Below are 12497 nucleotides of genomic sequence, written 5' to 3'. Positions count from 1 at the left end.
TTATCCAGTCGACTTAATAAGTTGACCGTCAAAACCCATATCCTCTTTCCTTAATTAGATGACTTTTTCAACAACTTCAGGGAGCCAGCTACTCCTCAAAATTAGGCCAAGACACCATCAGTTACGAGTTCACGAGAATAATGTTTCCAAGACAGTATTCAAGACTCTATATGATCACTAAGAGTTCGTATTGATACCCTTCAGTCAAAGCATTTTCCTCCGATCATGTAGTAGGCGATGAAGACATGCGCATGGTTTCTCCTAAGATCGAATCAATAGAGAATTGGTCGGCACCAAAGACACCCATAGAAAACCTGTCAGTTCTTGGGTGACACTGACTATTACCGCAACCCATCTAGAAATTTTTTCCGAAATCCTCAAACCCTTAATCACTCCGACATAGAAAAGTATACCCTTTTAGTTGGAGTGGAAAGTGAGATACATCATTCCAGGCATGGAAGTTAGACTTATACATCACACCTATCCTATCCCTGCCGGAAGAAACATAGGACTCCTTTGTCCACTGCGGTGCGTCCGATCAGAGTTTAGATTATGAGCTTAGACAGGAAGGAAAAGTTATTGTTCACGCTTTGAGACGAACAAAAGGCACACGAAGTTAACTACACAACTCATGAATTGGAATTAGGAGCGGCAGTTCCTGCACTAAAGAATGAGGATCATGATCTTAGTGGAATCGAGTACGCGAAATTTCACTGACCATAAGAGACTACAACATATCTTCGATCAGAAAGATATAAATATTAGGTGCCCTTAGCCAAAAGGAAAACTTAGACAATAAGACTAAGACATTGACAATGACCATCTGCCCCCGTTTACTCGCTCAGACATGAGAAGCCTAGTCAGAAAACCCTCGGGACTGTTCCGGCAGCCTAGATACCTGAATGGAAATGGTAAATAACCAACATAGATTTCACCGTCACGATACCCAATTTTCCCGAATGAGTACGATGCCATTTAGGAAAAATGTCGATCCTTCGATAGAAATCCATTCGCTTTCTTCCGATCAGAGAATCATTCATAATGAAAATACTCACGCGAACCCACATCCAAGAAGTAGTCCGACTACATAGTATACCTAAGTTCATTATTTTCTGTTGAGATAGCAAGTTTACCTCAAGGTCTTGGCAAGTCCCTCCAGAAAACTCACGAAACCAAGCTGGTCACGAGTACAATTTATCATCCTCCAACAATTGGACAGAGTGAGAAAGTTATTCAGGTTATGGAAAACATGCTGGGAGCATGTGTCATGAACTGCCAAGTAACTTGGGATACCTACTTACCTTTGATCGAGCCCCGTATAACAACAGTTATCATACCAGTATTTAGACTGTACCACTTGGAACCCTCTGCGATCAAAAGTACAAATTCCTTCGTATTAGGTCGAAATAGGAGTCACACAGTTAGCCAAGAGTTGATTCCCCGATAGTACCCTCACTGATTCTGAAATCATCCGCGAAACCATCGAGAAGATCATCCAGACCCGAGATCGATTGAAAGCTTCCCTAGATTGATAGAAGAGTTACGCCGGTATACAACGTAAACCTTTGAAACTCCAGGCTGGAGATCATGTCCTGTTAATGGGCTCACCCTGGAAAGACTCAATACGCTTTGGAAAGCACGGAGAACTTAGCTCTTAGTACATTAGACCTCTCGAGATCCCCGTTAGGATAGATTTTGTAGCCTTCAAACTCAGTGTACCTTCAGAACTTAGCAGCACTCATCCTGTACCTGGCGCCTCTATTATTAATGAATACTTGTCTAATAAAACCATAGAAATCCCTTCTAGTATGACTGAGAACATCGATATACCTAAACTTTCTGGACGAACAAAGTAAGATCTTAGACCAAGTAACCAAACATTTGAAATCAAGCTGTATCCAGATAACGAAGGTTCGCTGGAATGGCATGCGGAGACCTAAAATCACATGGGATCATGGAAGATTCAATGTAGTAGATATATCCACACATTTTTCCATAATCTTGTATCTTAATTCTTGAATTTCAGGATGAAATTCCCTCTAACAGGGGGATAATGTAACAACCCGAAACTTGTTCCCTTGCCGTAACCGTTTCGTCAATAAAACTCGTCTTAAGCGAATTGTTCCGATTTCGTCTTTGAACTAGGTAAATTAAGTTAAAACTTATATTTTGACCTTGTAAGTATCTAAACATGTTGGAAACATGTGAAAACGTCCCAAACTAGTAATATGAAAAATTATAGTTTCGACCATATCGGGTAACGACAACTTAATCGGGTGCGCCCTAAAGCATCGGTTAACGTTTGTATCGAGTAGAATTCCACCGTGTATCCAATTCAAACCATATTTAAAGTGAATTAAGACTCATTTGAAGCCTTTTCACTCTCTCTCTAACCTCTCTCCTCAATCAAAGGTTTAGGTCCAAAAATCATCCATTTCAAGCCTCAAAACACCAAGGTAATCATCTTAGCTCCTAGTATAACATCCTTAGCCTTCATTTTCGTGTTTAAATCATGGGATAGGACCATAAACATGTGTTTACGGCCCTGGAACAGCCTTAGGCCGTGAACACATGTAAATGGGGTTTTTGAGCCTTAAAACCCATCCAAATCACCATTGGAGCTTAGATATGAATTAAGGACTTATTGGATTGCACTTAGGACACCTTAAACTCAACATTTGAGGAGTAAACATGAGTTTACTGCCCAAGAACAAGCTTGGGCCGTAAACTCATATACATGGGTAGTAAACTCCTTTTGGGTTGTTAAAATGCAACTTACACACCTCATAAGCATTGAAATAAATCCTAGAACCAACCGATAATCATTTAGGGGCCTTAAACATATCAAAAACCCTCTAATTGAGAGTTTACAGCCATAGCATATGCTCCAGGGCCGTAAACTCCTAGATGTGTGTCACTTGATGCCTTAAATTCACCCCAAGTCTTGTTAAATTGAGTTGAATCATTTGTGATTAATCTTTGACCTTCAAAACATTTATGAATGATATGGGTGAGATTTTATGGCCGTAAACACTTAGTTTACTGCCATAAACTCATCAATTAGTCCATATGTTGATTTAGCCCTTTTCTAATGCCCCCAAAACCAAACCTAGCAACACCCTTCATACCATTTAAGGCCATTTAGCACATAAGAACACCCACCATGAGTTTACGGCTGTAAACTCATGGGGAGGTGGTGTTTAGGGCCGTGAACACTCCTTAGAGTTTACTCTTGAAGAGTAAACTCCATATCCTAGCCATTCATGTCCGGAAAAGTCACCCGGGTCACTCCAAACGCCTATTTTGAAGTGATTTCACGTCTTGGAATGTTTAAGTGTATCTAATTAGTAATTTAAATCTAATTAGATATATTTGTGTATTATTTAATATTACATAGGAACCTCGCTCGTATTCAAGTCTCGATTCGACGTTTAGCATCCTAGTCGTCACATTCCGCGTTCGGTGAGTTCATACCCCTACCCTTTTTCAATGGTTTTCCAATGTTTTCAGGGGGGGGGGGGGGGAATACAAGCAAAAGTACAAGAATATCTTGTACTTAAACATTTTTATTTCATTGGAAATGTTTCATATTTCACTTGCTTTTAACAATTGAGACCGTATTAATCAACTGTTTAACTTGCAGAACCAGTTACAAACCAATTTTATATCTTATTATATAATGTTATATTATATATCTCACAAGTGATTTGTACCATAATATTATTGTTAAAAGCGTTAGATTAGTTATATGTTTTGTCCTCGGAAAACACTCCACAGAGATACGCGAGTGGAGGATCGTCTTTATAAAAAGAACATAGAATAAGACATTTAGCATTATTACTTGTAAACTTATTAATCCTATATAATTGGAGACACGTCCTCGGTGAACACTCCATAGAGATACATGAGTGGAGGACCGTCCCCGTAATTAGAATCTCTAGGGTAGAGAGCGTGACTTGAGTGTATAGATCTATACGGGGTTGACTACCCCGCACCTGACTGCTAGCTACAACCGAACTGAAATGGTTCAAGGGTGACGAAAGTCATAAGGTGATGTGGACTACTTATTGCCATATCTAGTCTATTGTATGGTTATGGAACTCGCAATTAGGATACCAGAGATTTATTTAATAGTAATAATGGATAAAGTAATTAAACTACTTTGTTAATATTAGTTTTATATATGTGTTAAAACTAATACATCTTTCACATTTGGTAACTCACATTCAGGAAAGTATGGGACTTTCCTGGGAATACAATTGTACATAACCTGAACAGTATAACAAACCAGATAACCTAATTATACATTTTCACAAGAGTAAACGTGTTTTCATTGTACAACTTTACTTTACTTTACATGTTGAGAAACAATAACTTACCTTTTAAGTACATCTTTTACATTACATTTTTGGGTTGGTAAACAAACACACACTTCACAAGGTTAATCAGGTTTTCAGTACACATCTTTCACATTAGGAAAATATAGGATTTTCCTGGGGTAATCACAATTCATAACCAGAACCGTGTAACATAACAGAATAACTAAACTTTACTTTTAAGAAAATATGGGATTTTCTTGGGTCGTAACTTTTTCGGAAAACACAAAAGGAATCTTGTACATTTTCATAAAAACAAACTGCTTATGAACTCACCAGCTTTATGCTGATTTTTAAAATGCTTGTATTCTCAGGTTCTCCTTAGACAGGTACCCCGCAGCCTTTTACAGAAGACGGAGTATATGAAGTCACGTCTTTCTTTTGTTTAAACTTATGTATCTTTGAAACTTGTACTACTTTACTTTTCAACTGATGTAATGAAATCTATGTAATATAATGTTTTGTGTTTTACTTTCCTTACTATGTACATTGGTTATGGTATTCACATGAAGTCACCTCCGCCCAGAGACGTTTCCGCCTTCGGTTTCGGGGTGTGACACAAGACAATAACATTCGGGATCATGTTCCACAATCTAAAGGTTCAAAATCTATTGGTTACAAATTGATTTTAAAGCCAAAAATTATTTAAAAGGTAATATTGAAACATATGCACGTTTTGTAGCTAATTTTACTCAAAATGAAGGAATTGACTTCAAAAAGACCTTTCCAGTTTCATCAAAAGATTTTTTTAGGTTGATCATGACACTAGTTGCACATTACAATCCTGAATTGCATTAGTGGTTCAAGTCTCTATGGAGACATAGGTGGTTATTTAGGAGTAGATTAGTTAGTTTGCCGTTTCAAATATATATATATATATATATATATATATATATATATATATATATATATATATATATATATATATATAAATGAACAACTGTAACATCCGGATTCCCAGGTATATTATTTTATTTAATTATTTTGGAGTTTGTGGAGGAACTCGGCGAGTTGGAGCCAAGACTTGCCGAGTAGGGTCACGGATGTTCATCCGGGTTTACGTCCGGACTCGGCGAGTCCTTTCATGGACTCGGCGAGTCCATGCTGTTTAATGAAACCCTAATCCCCCGGGTTTGGAGCCTATTTAAGGGCACTTATAGCCTCCCATTGCGGCTACCAGTCCCTTGAGAGAACCTTAAGTGAGCCAAATCGTTGTGAGGAAGAAGAAGTCACTTTTGATCCTTGTACCTTGGTTTAGCAAGAAGGAGGTGACCAAGAGCAAAGAGGAGGTGAGATTCTAGCAGTTCCAGAGTTCAGAGACTTCATTTTGAGGTAATAGTTCGAACCTCCTTCAGTTTTGGTGTTGATCATTGGAGTTAGGGTTTTCTAAACCCTTTAGAGAGTGATTATGTGGAGAAAACGGTCCCTCTTCGAGTTTGTGCCTTGGATTTGGACTCAAAGAGGTCCAGAGACCTTAACCCTTGGAGCTTTATGGATCAGTTTGGGGTTATTGGACTTAGGTTGCCTTTTTTGGGACTAAATCTCCTTTTGCTGCCTTGTTGTGGTTATACAAGCATCAAGTTTCGGACTTTACGTGACATTCATGCTTGGGGAGGCCAGATCTATGGTTTAGGGAAACAGATCTGACCTCAGGAGGTTAGTAGAGTTTGTGCATGGCATGAAGTCGCCGAGTTGTTCTTGAGACTCGGCGAGTAGGGTTAGGGTTTCACGTAAATTTCTCAGTGAGTAGACTTGCCGAGTTAGGGGATGACTCAGTGAGTCAGAAAGGGGTTAGAGGACTGGAGTTCAAGGCGGTACTCGTCGAGTTGTTCTTGAGACTCGGCGAGTTGAGTCGGGGTGGCCCCGCGATTCATGCCTGGTATGAGTCTTCGAGAATAGGTAGGGACTCGGCGTGCCAAGCGGGGAAAAGTGTTAGAGAACATGTGTGAACTCGCCGAGTCACCAGAGTGCAGTCGGCGAGTAGGGTCAAAGTGTGACCTTTGACTTTTGTTGTCTTTTAGGGTAATCAAAAATGGAGTACTTGTGTCTAGAGGGAGGTAAAATAGTCTTTTACCCTTCTGAGGGTGCCAATGGCAGGTTGAGTCTAGTCTCGAGAGTTATATTTATAAGAGTATTTACTTTATGTGAATAGGCGGAGGCTAGGCAATATTTCTACCGAGTAAGAGATTTACCGAGACGCCTGAGGTGAGTCTTCTCACTATACTTTACCTAGTGTGGTAACAGAGTATTCTAGAGCTATATGCCAGTGTGTTTGCATGATACTACGTGTTGTGATTTATTGCGATATGTGATTGCATGATTCAAAGTTTACAGAGTTAGGACCAGTGGGTCCACAGAGTTATGGGACCAAGAGGGTCCCATAGAGATACTCGACCAGAGGGTCAACAGAGTTACAGCCTTGAGTGGCTGATATGTGTTGATGAGGTATTTTGGGGAAACTCACTAAGCTTATGCTTACAGTGTTACAAGTTATGTGTTTTAGGTACCGGTGATGATCGCGGGAAAGCGCCGGCTTGATTCGTACACACACATGGGATTTTATGTATTTCGATCTTGGGAGATGTTTTGTGAAACAAAAACATGATACTATGAAATTTTTGAATGAATGAGTTTGTAAAAATGTGTTTGAAAATGCAAAAAAAAAATTGTTTTAAATTTTTACGGTGTTACAAGTTGGTATAAGAGCCTTGGTTTGAGGGATTCGGGTGCACCTTCGAGCGTATTTGAACTCAAACTGAGGCTTAGAGGAAATTTTGATAATAAAATAGTTTTCGAAAGAATAAAAAGAGCTTTCGAGACAAAACTAAGCAGATTCGTGTGTACGAACAGCCAGCGCCCGAACGGTGATTTCCCAAAATACCATTACAATAAGTGTTATGAGATATGATATGATATGATATGTTATGAGTTATATTATGCAAGCTAGCGTAGACTAGGTATTCTTATTAGGACTAGAGTGGCCTGATATGTGATGCCTTAGTCTAGGAGTCTTGCTGTTAGGGATGCTTCAGAGTGTTTAGATAGTAGCGAGGAGGTTATGAGAGATCTTCTAGCGAGTATCATATGATTAGGGAGAGTAGAGTGCTTGGGATTGGGATTGGGACTCTAGGAGGAGGACTTGGGGTGAATGCTGATGTGGTGTGGACGGTAGTATTGTGTAACGCTCGCAGATCCGAGCTAGTCAATTAGAGGCAATAGGAGTCAAAAACGACTTTTCGACAAAAGATTATTTAGAATAAATAATCTTAACCAAGTTTTAGAATATGTCACAAGGGTTCCGTACATATAAAGAACGCCGAAATCCAATTGATAACGAAGAAGTTATGACCCGTCGAAGTTTCGCGACAGAACCAGCACGGCACCGGGAAGCATAAATAGTGAATTTACGATAGAGTGAGATTTAGCCTTAGCGATCTAAAGAAAATTCATAGAGTATGTTAAACTAAGAACATCGATAAAAAGAACGCCCAAATCTGACTTCGTATGAAGAAGTTATGATTTTTCGATGTTTCGGACTTGTAGTGTACAACCCGAAATTTGAATATTAGATCGAGCGGTTTCTGGCCGACACGACCTAAACGAGAATCGAAGATCTCATTAATAGTAGCATAACGAGAAAAAGATGGGCGAAAACGGACGTCGGATGAAGAAGTTATGAGGATTTAACGGACCAATCCTGTCCCGGCCTGTTAATAATATAAAATTTAAAATCGAGTCAAAATTAGCCAACGAAGTCTTAACGAAAGTTGTAGAGCTCGTATGCGAAAGTTACGAATTTTTAAAGATTAAACTTGAATTTGCGAAGCTGTTGCTAGATGCGATGACGTGGCATGATCTAGACCGTCCATCGCTGAAGAAAGCCTCACTTCGGATGATGACACCTTGTGCGAGGGTTACGCCCAGCGTAGCCGAGGAGCGCCTCGCGTACGAGGTATGCCCAGCGTGCGAAGAGGGAACGACGCGCGTAGTTAATCTGCTTGGTCCGAGAAGAAGCCACGTCGCCCAACCAAGGTCTCGCCATCTAGCACCCTTATCCAAAGTTACGCCCCGCGTCCGAGGACCTGTACGCCCAACGTACGTCCGAGGACCAGCCTATAAAAGGGCTGCGAGGGCTGCCATATTTTCTCACAAATTCACTCCAAGTTTCTCTCTCTACTTTCTCTCACTACCCCCTAACCCTCCCCTAAGCCTAGGTGATCCCCTAGCACCCGAAGGAAGCCCCGAGGCTCCCGGAGTCCCGAGAAAAAGGAGTCTTTCGGTTTCGAAACGCTGCGCCAATTAAGTTCCGATTTTCGATAAAATTCGTTGTAAGTGTGCTACGCTTACACAATTTTTTTATATAGCTTTCAAATAATTATAGGAATGTTATTAGGTCCTTAAAATAATTATTTGAGCTATTATTTGAGTTATATTGAGTGTTATTAACTCTTAATAATAGTCAGACTAATTAATTTGTCGCGGTTATCGTTAGACTAAACCCTAGTGGTATTGGTACTAGGTTTTATCGAAGGAAAATCGTTTTGAGAGTATCGAAGCGCTGTCTGAGTGCTGAGTCACCACCTTTCAGGTGAGTGCATAGTTACTTTCAGCTTACACATAGATATGAAGTATTTTATATAAATTACGTGCTGTGAGTGTATACTATCTGTATACTTGCTATCTCTGCTGGATGAACGTTTTATACATGTTTTCAATGATTTCAACTATATAAGTATTTTATATCTACAAAATGTGATGGGTAAAACATGGGTAGATGTAATAGTTGCTGTGTGACAAAATAAAATAGTGAGAGGCCTCGTTATAGATGTTCTTGATGATCTAGTCATCTAGCGGAGTATAGATGACGACCACAGACTATTCTAGACAGTCTAGTGGAACACTAGCAGGCTCGCAACCTGTAGGTGTTTATTCTAACTGTGTGTTTATTCGAACTGTGTGAACTGTGTGCTCACCAGGTGTACTCCATCCCCCACATGGTTTCCTTTAGGACTTTCATTGCCAAGGAATCCCCTTAGCAGTAGTGCCCATCCCAATGATAGTCCTTAGACTAGGTCCCTTGTGTTAGATGTTTTAGGGACGTAATGTGACGATAACGGGAATGGGTAATTGGGTTGATTTTTTGATGTTTAAAAATAATAATTATATTATTGTGGGTTGAAAACCCTATGTGCTCACCAGGTTTCCCAACCTGACCCACTCAGTTTATTTACATCACAGGTGACGATATGAAGTGACATTACACTGAGAGATTTAAAGAGATGTAGATCACCAGTGTAAATAATTGTAAGTTCTGTTTATGCTTATGTTTCTGTATTAACGATGACATCCCAAACGTTTTAAAATGAAATAAATACGTTTCTTCGAAAATGTTTTAATAATGTATTTATCATGTTTTTCTGGGAACAAATTCCGCAACATTTTTATGAAAAGAAGTACTTTGATTTTTATAAAGCATAAACAAAATCGGTCTTTTCTGGCCGTGAAAATGGGGATGTCACAGTTGGTATCAGAGCATTAGTTTAAGCGAACTAGGAATATAGATTTATTTCTAGACTTAAATTTAGAATGCTAAGCGATGATTGTGAGGTGTGAGCACTAGATTATTTTAGGAATTATGCCTAAAATGCTTTTATGTGCTAAATACTTGTGCCTGATATGCTGTTAGAACTTATAATATATTAACAAACCTTAAGTGTTATTTCTCTCATTTTAGTCTATCCAAATGCATGATGCCAAGCAACCCAAATGGACCATGCCGGGTCGGGTCAAGTCTTACCAATTATAGTTATGGACTTAGACATTAATCCAACAGTCTCCCACTTGGATAAGTCTAAAACTATTATTGCGTATGAATTCAAGAACTGACTGCCAATCGTAGCTCTCAAAATCTTCAGTCGAACTCTGACCTTGTAGATAAACTCTGACATTTGTCAATGACTTGTCCATTAGATAATGGATCATATATTCCTCCATTCTAGATATCATATGGACTAAGACATGGATTATAATCATTCTCTCTGTCCATTTGTTGTTTCCCGATTTCCGATTTATGACGACTGACTAATTCAACAAATCAAATCAGTCTTGGCCCGGCCGAGCACTTCCATTTGTCATCATCAAATCATCAAGGGGCCCACATATATCGCTTTTATCCCGAAGGTAAAAGGAATGGATAAACTTCGACTCATATGGCTTGTTCTATTACTTGTTAAATCATACACAAAGGCACATTTTATAACACCGAGTTACCGAATGCGTTTTCGTGCAATCAATGTACAACCAACTCATAGTAACAACTCATATCTCTAGGTTTGAAGAATATAAGACATTATCGTCTCATGATCACTCGTGATAAAATCCATGAAGTGATTCCAATGAGCGCGGGTTGAATCCGATACTCAGAACTTATGAGCACTCATGAGTGTTGTAGCCCTTTGTCCAACATCTTAGACCTCTACAAGCCAACCCATGACAATCTTGATTCATATCTACTTCCAACATATGACCGATTGTGGATGGTTTGAATAACTTAGTCATTCCGGAAGAATAACCTAGTTTATTCTGGAAGTCAAAATATGCAAAATGAAACACAAGAATAATTGAATCCAATATGGTATCAAAACCTATGAACATAAATAAAACACCTTTTATTTATCACCATATGATTACACATTATTCATTGTATACTGTTTCAACTATCAACTTTATTCTTGAATTTAAAACAATAGTTGTCCCATGCTCCAAGCATGTACACTATGTTTTCTAAACACTAGTCATGTCATACACCAAGTATGCATACTATGTTTGTCTATGATCTTTACTTTGTGAAATAGAACAATTGAACATAACTCCAATGATCCTCTTTTCACAGTCCCAAATCCTTACTGCAAATGCAAAAACTCCAAATTCATGCGATTTATTGAAATCTGTTAGTAGCTAAACTTATATGCATTGATCCTCTTGTAATGATTATGCACAAAGTCACAAGGACTTGACAACAAACATTACAAAGTATTCCAAAGGAGATCAACTCCTTGGAAACATCCTTCTTGCATTAAGTTTCCTTAATCTTACATAGATTAAAAATTCTAACTTTGAAACTTTTCCAGATTCATTTTGACTATCACTTCTGAACAAGAGTTGCCTCCTTACAGATTATGTCAATATGGTCCTTCCAGAATTATCACTATACTTCCAACTGTCCTTGAGCACCCAATCTTTTGTAAACCTTAGATTGTCCTCGACAATTGATTAATCCTTTTAGTCATATCCAATTCTAGACCCTTTCCCTTCTTAATGCCCCAGGCATTTGGAAAATTTTAGAAAGGATGAATATAGCACATGTAATCGATCTTATATCTGAAGCATATGGGACACGATTCATGATGTCTCACATAAAGACTAAACCAGTCTTTTGCTATAACATTTTCATTTCTATTTTCCAAGTTCTCATAATTCAGATTTTGAAAAGGGATGCCGTAATCATATTGAATTTTAGAACGCAAATAATGGACCCATATACAGAATTCTCTTATGTTGAGCCATTCCAACATGAAATTCATATATATATATATATATATATATATATATATATATATATATATATATATATCCTTGACTAAATACGATTAAAACCTCAATCTAAGCTTTTAGATTTGAGATGAAGTATAATTTCCTCTCCCTTAATTATAGCAAAACAACTCTTTCCCAATTGAAACTTTTGTTTTCTATAATTAACATTGCTAACTTGCAATACTTATCATAATTATCATGCTCCCACTAACATGATGATTATTAGCATGACACTTATGCTCCCACTAGCTTTGACATGTACTCAGAAATCAGCTGACTTTCTTACCGAAGTTCAAATTTCTAATACTAGATTGTTTTGATAAAACTTTATCAAAATCATACACCTTCCCTTAGATAGATCATAGGTGTGTCTAAACAATTATGAAGAGGGATGCCGTAATCATAATGGTTAGAGCTTTTTGCCACTTCTCACAAGTCCAGGTTAGTGTGCCGGTTAACCACACACGCTCCACTAACGACTTTGAGAATGCAAATATCACAATTGCTATCTAGCTAAAATCTACTTAG

This window comes from Lactuca sativa, chromosome 9 (genome assembly GCF_002870075.4).
Source record: "Lactuca sativa cultivar Salinas chromosome 9, Lsat_Salinas_v11, whole genome shotgun sequence".
NCBI classification, from domain to species: Eukaryota; Viridiplantae; Streptophyta; class Magnoliopsida; order Asterales; family Asteraceae; genus Lactuca; species Lactuca sativa.
The sequence above is the reverse complement of the archived record's forward strand: the minus strand, read 5'-3'. Positions refer to the sequence as shown.